The 12,033-nt window shown below is 42.1% G+C and overlaps 1 protein-coding gene across 5 annotated transcripts in view; it reads right to left on the bottom strand.

Moving 5' to 3' along the window:
• Positions 1–11,691, bottom strand: part of BFAR (bifunctional apoptosis regulator) — a 180,710-nt gene extending 169,019 nt beyond the window's left edge. The window contains exon 1 of one of the 5 annotated variants that reach the window (XM_069210433.1): positions 11,473–11,691. The gene's annotated coding sequence lies outside the window, so the exon portion shown is untranslated. The remainder of the gene's footprint in view (positions 1–11,472) is intronic. The other 4 variants (XM_069210429.1, XM_069210432.1, XM_069210431.1 and 1 more) reach the window with 4 other exon arrangements.
• Between the last annotated feature and the right edge of the window lie 342 nt (positions 11,692–12,033).

The raw sequence follows: 12,033 nt of genomic DNA, 5'->3' as shown, positions 1-12,033 counted from the left end.
CCTCTCTTTTCACTCCTCTTCCATGTTGTTCCCTTTCACCCATGTGATTCTCTCCAACTACTCTCTCTCTTTCTCATTTGTGTGTTTCTCTCCCTTACCCTACGTGCCGCTTTGCTCTCTCTCACACACATAGCATCCCTCTGCCAGTGGTGCTTCTGCCTCAAGTGTACAGTTTTATTCCTCCCCTTCATACTTCCCATCCGCTCCTCTATCACCCCCACCCCAGCTACCAACACCCACTGTGATTTTTATTTTCTTAAAAATCACTTTCATGCTAAAAACGTTATTTATTTGTTATTTACTGACTACAGTGGCATCTGTCATCTTGAGAGCTACTGCTCTTTCATCTGGCCTTGGTAAGACTGAGCACTGGATGCCAATGAGTGGTGTGAAGGCACACAGGCATTCTGACCTGCAGCCCTGGGGAATCAGTCTATCAACCCACTATGCAAAACAATTTAAAATTAAAATAAAAAAACCACTTGTTGTATGGACAGTGTCTGGAACGAAAAACATAAATGGTATCTAGGAAAGATTTACATGCAGCCCACAGATCTACACTTGCCAACCAATTGGCTGAGACTAGTTTGTCTGTCTGGATGGTACACACCTCTGACCTGCCAACATCATCTTGATCCAGAGATGAATACCAAGTGTTATAAGTCCTCCAATTGAAACCCATTGCTGCACTCTAAAAAGGGTCCATTAAGTTTATAAAAAAACAGACAGCCCTGTAAATTGATTGGTTCCTGGATAACATGAATAACTGCAGTATGACTTCAGATTTAAAACCTTGTTACACAGTCAGACTTCAGAGCCACTAACAGTTGATGGACTCCAGCATACCGCCAAGAAGGTTCTGTGAAAAAGGCTTAATCTGAGGAAAGTTTTACAGGTGTTATGAAATCCTGCACTGTTTTTGCTGTCGGTCTTTAATCTGTGGTTCCAAGACATGCACATGAACAGAATTACCACTGTATGGGTGACTTTCTCAAAATGGGTCCACTCGTTGGAAGGGCATGGCCCAAGTACTTCCTCATTCATCCAAAGTATAGGCTGAAATTAAAGAGGAACTGCCATGTATAGCCTGGCCTATATAGCGGCACTAGAATCTGAGTCTCCCCCCTCATAAAATGCACGTATCAGTTTCATCCCGCCCACAATTATTTACCCACCAAGGCACAGAAAGCTTCTGTAAGAATGAAAAGCTCTTTCTGGCAGGGGTGGTGGACACAAAATAAGCAACTGTATTTTTGAAAAACACCCAACACAGGCTACACTTCTACAGTCTAAAAACAAAGACGGAGCGAACAACCAAGTTGAATCCAACATTTTAGCGGAAGGCACAAAAAATAGACTACCAAATCTGACGGATCAGAAATGTAAGCCTCTGGCACAGGAGGAAAGATATATATGTAAGTGAACAAATACTCTGAAGAAATACTCAGTACAGTGAAAAAAAGGGTACGCAAGTGTACGAGGGAAGATGCACTATTTAGGGCCAACAAGAAAGGCAACAAACAAGAGGAGACTTATTACGACATCACAGAAAGTGATCTTGAACATGCATTGGTATGTTGATTAAGAATAACCCCATAATAGGAAAGAACACGGCTAGAACCACAGATCACATTTAGAAGGGCACATTCAACAAAGGACTAACTAGTGAAAAGTGAGGTCACAAACAAAAAGGTGATGTGACTAAAAATAAAAAGAGGCTTCCACTAGATGTAGTAAGTGAAAGCACATCAACAGGAAGTGAATATAAAAGAAGATCGGAACACCACTTTATAATGCTTTTAACTGCAAGAGATAATTTTTAGTGTACATGCTAACATTCACCGGTCCTAAAAATCTTTGATAGGAAGTGCTATTCAGACTGCACAAATAAAGATCTTACACTTAAGAGCACCGTGGCCCAGAAACTGCACAAAAGAGATAAAAAATTAATAAAATACAGTGGGATTGATGATGTACTTACAACACCAGAGGAAGAGACATGGAAAAGAGAGTTAAGAAGGCTAAATATATTTGAAAAAAGATTTGAAGGGACATTGTCGACACTGTATTTTATAGCTTAATGTTAATGCCGTATGTTTTTACAGATTTTTCATATGTCTTTCAGAATTAATGACTTGGTGGTTTGAATTTCACTCAAGAATCCAAATGGGCCCGAAAGCTGGAAATTATTACAAGAATATGCATATAAGAAACAAGTATAATGTTAAACCTATCTGAAAATTAAGTGGTAGATGCATTAATATATACTTGAGACCACTGGGACCAAATAATGTGGAAAGAGTTAAGTATGCAGTAAGCAACGAATGTGAAAGGAACCGAGAAGGAATTTGTAATAGATTTTTACACAATTAGTTATGCTAAAAAGCTATGTCTGGAATGATATTTTGATCATATAGAGTAACATTGCAAGATGACACCAAATAAGTAAAGAAGGGTGCCACCAGAGTGAAATTAATTGTTAACAATACCATTTTCAGCAAGCAGAAAATGGGGAAATTAATTTAGAATGAGTTTGAAATTGATTTAACACTTATTTGTGCTGCAATGTTATGATCATTATTTAGAAATGACAGTAAGGTAATGTGATGGATAGATGGTTATTTTAAGATGGCAGCCGTTTCGTAAACCAGAGTAGTATGCTTTTTATGGTCACAATTTCTCACAATGTGTGAGTAAAGTAAGCAAAAAATGTCAGTCAGCATTGTTATCAAGGGTGAGTAGCCTAACACACTGATGATTGAAAGCACCTCAGCACTGCTTTAATAAAAGTATAATTGTAGGCAAGCTTAAGAGTGCCGTCCCTCATTAAATAGGAGTGAGGGGGAGGAGAGATTAAAGTGTTGTGGCAGAAGCATTGTTTACTGTGCACCACTGGAGTTCTGTTACCCGCTGCCAGTTGCTTGGTTATGGAAGAGTTCTCACACGCACATATTCTTGCCTCTCTTGGTATTATGCCTCACATGGGCCTTCCAAACACTGGGACTAAGTTAATTCAAGTTAGTGGACAACGTCAAGTATGATTAGATCTAAGAGGTAAGCAACATGGATATCGGAGATGGAGCTGTTTGGTGCTTTACTCACAGATAATATCATCAAGATTCACCAATATGCCGATCATATGCACGTCAACTTGAAAAGTCGCCTCTTCTTCAAATATCCAAGAACACAAACACTCCCTGAGCATCATACAGAAAAGTATGACCTGTACAAACCTGAGGCTCAATATAACAAATCTAGAATTCCTGTTATTTGACAAGAACAATAAAGAAACAGTACAGACCTGGCTCAAAGACATGAATTTTGGTAACTTCAAACCCCAGCTTTCACCTAATGCTAAATCACTTTGATTTACCCTGACACCACCCTCATCCTCAGGGAACACATTGTCAAAAAGCAAAGGCGATCTGGTACCAGCTCTCTCTTCTAAACAAAGTGAAAGTTTCTTACTGAAAGTGACTTCAGAACTGCTGTTCAAGCCATAGAATTTTAGCATCTGGAAGGGATCCCAGACTCCACGCGAGTTCCCTTACTAAAAACCTACATACCACGGCATGTCTCATCAAGGGTCTATACAAATCGGATCACATCATGGCTATCCTGATGGAACTTCATTGGCTCTCCTTGCCGGCCTGCCCTATTTTCAAAACCTGTTGCATCATTTACAAAACTATCACTGCCTGTTACCCTGCTCATCTTGAAGACAAACTCGCCATCTCTGGTGGTGCTCCGCACACCTGCTGCAAGAAGAACTCCATAAGACTGCAGGCTAAAACATGTAAAAATAAATAACAAGACAGCAGACCTCTTCCATCTATTCAACTAGGATTTGGAACAACATCCACAGATCCAACAGGACTGCCCCAAAATGTGCTCCAAACTAGGATAGAGTTGAAAATGCACCTATTTACAGGGCTCGAAAAATCCACTCGAATTGGCGAGTCTCACTTGTTCAAGTCGAGCTGTTTTTAATAGTTACTCGGCCTTTCTGGCAAGTTGACATCGAATAGGTGTTCTATTCAGTTGAAAAGTGGAGAGGGCAATAAAAGATGTCTTTAAATGTTGTTCGTATGTCACATTTGCTCTGAGCTCACAGACAAAGGTCAAAAGTCCGTTTTTCTTACAATTAATTTTCCTTCTGACTGCAGAGTTCCAGGACTTTGTAAGGTGAACTGTGCTATAATCTATCACATACCTATAAAGTGAGCATTTTCCTTAGGAGGCAGTTACACTTCACTAGATAGTGTTGCAACAATGCAGCTAACTGACAATGGTGTGAAATTCAACAAAACATCTACTTGTCCGCGGGACAGGTTGTTTTATGTCCCACCCCTTGTTCTTGCCATGCTGGAGTTCTGAAAGGTTGTTGTCAGTTTTCTTCAGACACCAGCAGAACAGGAGGTTACTTGTTCACTGTCTTGTTAAATTCACCTGTGTTAATGAGACTAGCACCAGCCTTTCAGAAACACAAGCAGGGAAAGACTTAGAACACAAAACCCCAGTCAACCATTAACATCAGAAAGCAGAGAACAGCTAAAACAACAACATGACAAAGCACAAGCCAGGGCAAAGCACAAGGTAGCTTTCTTATTAAATCACCTTTACACTTAAAAAAAAAAAACATGAACCTACCACAAAACAACAATACATACAAACAAGAAAATGAAATCAATACAAATGTCAAATAAAGAACAAAAAGTAATTAATAACAATGAGCCAGCTGGTGATTTGTCATGTTTTTGAGCTGTACTCATCTTCCTGGTGCTCATGCTTGACTGGGGTTCTATATTCTGCATCTTACCCTGCTTGTGCTCAGAAAGGCTGTAGGCAGTTTCTTTTAGACATGGGCTGAGCAAAAGGTACAGTCTAGGTCTTCTCATGTTCATTTTCTTAATAAAAACTTACTTGAGTTTTACGCCTGCTTCGTGCTCATCTCTTATCACAGTAGTATCCAAAATGGAACACATCTGACAAAGGATTTAAATGTGACGTCAATACAGAGGGGCTTCATAATCAGATTTGGTGATAAATTGCATTACCCCCTCATAGGACTTCCACGTCCCAGTCATTACTGTACAAGGCTGCCCGGCCTCCTGACAGGCCCCTAACACACAAGTCTTTTTTTTTTGTTTTTTAAAAACAAAAGCCCCTCCTCCATGCCTGCTTGGTTTCCAGTCCAACTTCAGGTGAGAGAACACACTAGACACCTTGCGGTAAGGTACTGTGAATATTAAGTTACTGTTGTTTTTGGCTGTTTACAGGGATCTGTTGCCTGCAATTCAGTGTTTGCTACACTATGTTTGGGTGCACGTTGCTTTACCATTCAGTTACGTCGCCTATGCTGGCTTTTGTACCACCTGCAGCCACTCTCCCCACACATGTGGGGCGGGACAGTGTTGCAGCGGGCCGATCAAGTGCTGGTTGGTCCCGGCAGCACTCGGCCTCTGCGGCTGTATCATTATGGTATGGGCTGCAGGGGAGGCAGTAGTCTGTCTCTTACGCTGCCACGGTACCGGTGAAAACAAGATTTGGTTGCTAGGAGACTGGTACAAATAAGAAAGCTGATGCTTTAGCACAATTTACTTCCTGCTTGACTCTCTTGTGGTGACATTAAGCATGCTGAAGTGTCTGCGGCTATATCAGGAAAAGCTGCTTCTAAAAAGGAAGCAAGTGCAGAAGTTGGAGGAGGACGATTTGTTGCAAATCTTCTGTTCCAATGTGCAGGATTTAATTAAATAATGTGGTCCAGGCTGCCCTAAATGAGCCTCAGGCCAAAAAGCAGAAGGGGGATGGTGATGAAGATATGGACAATTTCCCAAGGAGAAATATGCGCAGAGAAAAGTATTTTCTAATATGTTGGCACATATTCGCGAAGTGCTTGGATTTGAACCCAAGACTCTGGTTGATGATGGGTTCTATTCCCAATTCAGTTCCTTGTTGATGGATGATCTGCCTCTGCATGACATTACCAAAGAGACCCTTGCTAGAGAAATGAAACGATGTGGATAAGCAGGGCATTTCACGTTTTTGGGCAAGCATTTTCTTTTGGGTCAGTTTGATGAACATATCCAGCAGATCCCAAAGGTCAATTACGTATTTTCCTCCATGGCCTCTTCTTCCTCGTTGTCATCGGAGGAGGTGAACCTTTCAGATTCAGTTGAGAAAAAAGGTGGAAGCTGTTCTGAAGCGCGCTTATGTGGCTTCTTATTTTGGAATCAGGGCCAGTACATACTCTGCCTATGCACTGCAGGTCCTCGTTAAGAATTTTGAGTGACTGTTTGATTGCCTTCAGGATCAAAGGGATTATAGCACAGTTCACCTTACAGTGTCCTAGCTGAAATGAAGGTATTGACTCAGTTTCTCTCTGATGTCACTTTTGATACTTTGTGGGCATTCTCTTCCTCAACTGGGCAGCGGTGGCTAGATGCAGGTCCCTACAGACAAAGTTGAAGCAGCACAGAGGGTGTTGATTCATAAGTTGCTGTTTGAAGGTCCTAAGCTGTCTGGGTATGATTTGAAAACAATGGTAAAGAGGTCCACTGAATAAAGAAAGATGTTGAGGCCTTTTCAGCATGTTCAGAAGTAGTCGTCTTTCTTTCATTAACAAGATTTCCAGACTGTCGTCCTATTCTCATCCCTTTGGTGAACAGGCTCTAGTTCGGGGAGCTACATTCACCTGTAAATCCCGACCTCAGAATCAGCACTTCCAAGGAGCCAGTCAGAAATTACTTTGCTGGAGTCTGGGCCCAACTCCTAGTTTTCCAGGATTAATGGTCTTGTTGGGTTCAGACCAGTGAGCTGTCAATCTTCAGCCATGGTTATTGGATTCCCTTTGTCCGTTCTCCTCCAGTGGGTCAGTTTCAGGATACCCCATTATCAAAAGACCTCAAGAAGCGACAAGCTACGTTATCAGGGGTGGAAAAGCTGTTCACAAAAAGAGCAATCATCAACGTGCCGGCAGTGAAGGCGGGTCTAGGCTTCTACTCCATTCTGTTCTTGGTCCACACACCGGATGGTTCTTACTGGCTAATCTTGGATCTAAAGGCTCTCAGCAAGTCAGTGGAGGTGGAACCGTTTTGGGTGAACACTCTGCAGTGAGTCCATCATTCCTCTGAATTTAGCAAGGAGATTTTTTGGCGACCCTAGGTTTACAGGACACTTATTTTACCATCCCTGTCCATCCAGATGTTTCTGAGATTTGCGGTGGACAAGATCCACTTCCAGGTGTTGTCATATTGTCGGTCGACTGCTCCACAGAACTTTACCAAGGTATTTGCTCCAGCTGTGTGTATTTATCAGCTTCAAGGATTCTGTGTTTCCATACCTTGATGACTGTGTGATCTGTGTTTCCTCTCTCCCTAAGGCTCTGATTGCAGTGAAGGCGACGACTGCCCAGTTTCATCAGTTGGGCTTCACACTGAACCAAATTGCAGCTTGTCCCTCTCAACGGCTGCAGTTTATAGGAGCAACAATCAACACTCAGATGGGGGTGTTTTTTCACCCTGCTGCTCGAAAAGACACTCTGCAAAGACTTCTGCCACCTTCTTGTCTCAGTAGCTAGCTGCAGCTCCGAGTTGGTCGAAGGTCCATGGTTTAATGGCGTCCACCACGTGGTGATTCCATGGGCTCATCTTCACCTGAAGCCTCTCTTTAATCATTGGCTGTCCCCCTGGGATCCCTCCCTTGCAGACGGACTCCCAGGTTCCTCAGTCCCCTGCTGTGGTTCAGGAATTGGGATGGTGGCTACACACTCCCAACTTGGAGAAGGGGCTCAGTTTCCAGCTCCCTACTCCCCTGTTGCTCACAACAGATGCCAGTCTGTGGGAATTGGGAGCCACACTGGGGTCCTTGGAAGCAAAGGGTTAGTGGTCTCTCAGGGAGGTGGTTCGTTCCTTCAAATGGAAGGAGTTGGCTGTGATTTGGGAGGCAGTTCAGGTGTTTCAGAGACAGTTGCTGGGGTGTGAATCTGCAGATTCATACCGAAAAACAGGTGTCTCACTGTTATTTGAATCAGCAGTGGTACGCGTAGCGCTCCTCTGTATCATCTGGACTCGCTGGTTTGATGGTGGGGGGTGTGTCATCTCACAGCGATGAGGGCAGTCTATATTCAGGGTCAGCTCAACTACCATGCCGACAGCTTGAGCCTCAACCTGCCTTCCTCAGTGCTGTATCATCTGTGTTAGACCCTTTCCAGAGACATTTGTCTCCAATTGGGAGATTCATAGATCAACCTCTTTGCCTCTCCCCGCAACGTCTTCCTTTTGAGGTATTGTTTGGAAGTAGTTTGTCCTCAGGCTTGGGTGGAGAATGTCCTTTCGATTCCTTGGTCCTCTGGTCTTCTGTTTGCATTCTCTCCAATTTCCCTCTTCACAAAGGTGCTTCAGAAGATTTGGTTGGAAAAGGTGCCTGGGTTGCACCTTTTTGGCCTTGTTGCCTTTGGTTCCCTCTGTTTCTACAGTTGCTTCAGTTTCCAGTCCTGTCTGTACCCCACCTCCATCGGCTGAAACTGAAGGCTTCGCTCTTGAACACTTACCATTGGAGTCACTGGGGTATTCGGCATTGTTAGCACAGGATATTCAGAATTCCCATAAGGACTCTACACTTAAGTTTTACAATAAGAACTGGGGTCCCTTTGTGAAGTGGTGTACAGCCAGGCCTCGATAAAAATATTACTAGACCTGCAGGTAGAGTAGCTTGAATAATCTACTCAACCTGACTGTAATGTACTTGAAACGGGTCTCAAATTGTGTGATCCCTGGCAAATATTGTATTTGACAGCTGCCTTTTTCTTCATTCTCATATAGGAGTGTACCTTCAAATATGTGAGTTCAGTATTTCTGCTGTAAAAAAAAAAATCTTCTTTTGTTTGATTAAATACACTAAACATTTGCTTCATGTATAATAAATCTAGCCCACAAACAGAGTAGACATGATCCATGCATGACTTGCCTCTTAGTTTACTAATATAATACCTTTGCCATAGAGGCAGGAGTGTTTCTCAGTTTGTTTAAACACTCAGTTTTAATAAATATATTACTAAACCATGATGTTTTAGAACACTGCCATTTACAGACAGTATATTTCCAAGAAATGTCCAAAAACCTTCTTACTAACTTGCAGCTTCACTGATAAAATTATAATAGTGTATTAACAATAATCTGTGAAAATTGGGTTTCAGAAATCATTGATAATTTGTACATCACCAAGTATAGTGTTCTGAGTTTTTTCCCCGATTCTATTAAAATATTTTTTTCATCACACAGAAATGGTCTTTTCACAGCTACTGAAATATATTTTGAAACGTTTGTAAAGTTGAGTTAGTTATACAAATGTGTGTTAGGAAAAATCTGATACCAAAACCCTTTTATTTCACATAGGTCAAACAGTTCACCTTACAAAATCCTGGAACTCTACAGTCAATGGGAAAAGTATTTGCATTGCAAGAAAACACACTGACTTTTGACCTCTGTCTCTGAACACAGAGCAAATGTGATAAGAATAAGATTTAAAGGCATCTTAATTGCTAATTCTGTTTTTGACTAGATAAAACACCTGTTCTTTGTCCATCCACCAGAAAGGTCAGGGGATGCTCTGGAGGGTACTGCTCCTTTGGTCGTTCAGTGGTTACAAATTTTTCGGCTCTGTAGCCTGGTGTCTCCAGGAATTATGCATTCCTGGTACTTATCAACTGTCTTTTAGGGTTTCAAGTTGTCCCCTTTCAAGCCTTTGCTGGAGGCTGACTTGATGTGGTTATCTGTTAAGTTGGCTTTTTTGTTGGCCATTACTTTGACTCGCCCACTGGGGGAATTAGGGGCTTTTCTGATTTCCTATCCCTATTTGCAATTTCTCCAAATAAGGTAGTTCTGAGGTTGGAACCAGCTTTTGCCCCTAAAGTTTCTTCCCGGTTCCATTTGCAACAGGAGGTTATTCTTCCCAATTTCCCTGGGGAGGTTGATGGTCAGGTTCCACCTACTTTGGATGTTCAAACGGCTCTTCAAATTTATCTGCAGCGCACTCAGGATTTTCGTCTTTCTTTGCCCTGTTTGTGTCTTTTCGCAGAGTAGTTAAAGGGAAAAAGGTGATTACTTCTACTTGGAACAGGGTCATTCTGCTCGATCAGTTTCCACTTCCTGGGCTGAGGTCAGAGGATTCTCTATCCACAAGATCTGTAGGGATGCAAAATGGCAGTCACATCCTATTTTTATTATACATTATCGCCTTGATGTTTTGCATGATTTCACAAATAATTTTGCTGTTGGGGTTGTGAAGCCAGCTGTGCGTTAAAGCTTGATTTAATAAACTTGGCTTTTTCATACTGTTTCTGTGTCAAGCGTCATTCTTGTGTTGGGGCTTGTAAAGTCTTCATACAGAAATGACTGGGATGAGAAGGTCCTATGAGGGGGTAATGTGAGAGTACTTACCAGTAATATTCATTACCCTGATTAAAGTCCTCCTCATTCCAGTCATGTCCCCTCCATCCTTTTATTGTTGTGTCTGGTCTTGTTACTAGCAGCCACGGGGGCAGGAAAGAGGGGGTTTTATAAATAAAAAAATAATAATAAAAAACATACTAGGGTGTTTGGGCCTGTCGGGAGGCTGGACCGCTTCATGCAGTAATGACTGGGACGAGGACGACCTTAATCAGGGTAATGAAGAATACTGGTATGTAACAGCACACCTTCTACCAACGGCATGATGTTGCATGGTGTGGGGGCTTGGCATGTGACTCGCATATATGGAACAATGAGAAGAGGATTTCTTTAGATTGTGGCTACGTTCACCGACAAATAATTGGATGGAATAGTAAAGAGACAGAAGATATGACAAAACAGGAAATAGATGGAAGAAGAAAAACTTAAAGATAAAGAATTCAAGAGAAACATAAGGGCCAAGTGGCCACAAGTCATGTGCGGCAGGCACACTCAGCATTTTGACCGGCACTTTCTATTTGCCACCTAAAGCGTGGATTTAAAATCTAACCATTGTTAGCGCATTTGACTAAAAAGCCAGGACTGGTTAAAGATGTCCCACATACCAACTATGAAGACAGCGAGAAACGTAAAGAGAGTTGTGTCAGGCCAACATGGAGAAAATAAATCAAGAGAATAGAAGGAAAGCAGTAAGTTGAAATGGCGCTTGAGAAATAAACAGAAGGAATTAAGGTATTAGAGAGGACGACACAGAGGCAAAAGAACGGTTTAGGTGGCAAACGAAACAGCGTGATAAAACGGAAAGTAATGAAATGAAGAGAAGAGATGGTATTGGAAAGGATGAAGACGACAGAAGTAGTAAGGCGAAAAAAGATAGGTTATAATCACAACTTGCAACTACTACAATGCCCCAGACTGGACTGTATCATTCATCGTGACAGTGTACCATGACTACTACCAAACGCTGCACGTGACAACGACAATCAGACCGAGTCTGCTAGGAGATTCATGAATAGACACTTACCTCACCTCTCCAGCTGAAAAGACTTTACAAATGTGATGCTATTAGTTTGCGTACGACTCCAATGTACTCCAAAACTGAAAGCAAGGGCAACCAATCGGAAAGCTACTTTTCAATGACTAACAAGCGGGCAAAACGAATAGGGTGGGGCTGTACAGCAGTAGAGCTTGCGACTGGCTAATGGACAGAAGGACCGGTGTACTAGCTAGTCGCCCTGGAAGTGACGTCAGTAAGGTCCCGGAAATCAGAAACCCGGAAGTCAGCGCTCGGACTCTGTGGAAAAGGTTATGCTCCAGTGGGAAGAGCTCCGTAGGTTCGAGATATAATACCGATCTCGAGTTCGAAAATGTCAGGCTATCGAATTATACCAACACTCCTCAACACAGTCTTATAATCTTTCGCTTATGGAGAACGTGTGTTTTCTTTGTAAGAATAAACAGCTATTGCCTGATCTGTTTTAGAGGTTGTGAAAAAATGTATATCCATTATTTAAAACTCTTCAGGTTTATTTCATTACTTTTAGCATCTTACTATAGCAACAACACTGTTCTCTTTGTCGCCTGT

Source organism: Pleurodeles waltl, chromosome 10 (assembly GCF_031143425.1).
Source record: "Pleurodeles waltl isolate 20211129_DDA chromosome 10, aPleWal1.hap1.20221129, whole genome shotgun sequence".
NCBI lineage: Eukaryota > Metazoa > Chordata > Amphibia > Caudata > Salamandridae > Pleurodeles > Pleurodeles waltl.
The sequence above is the reverse complement of the archived record's forward strand: the minus strand, read 5'-3'. Positions and strand labels throughout refer to the sequence as shown.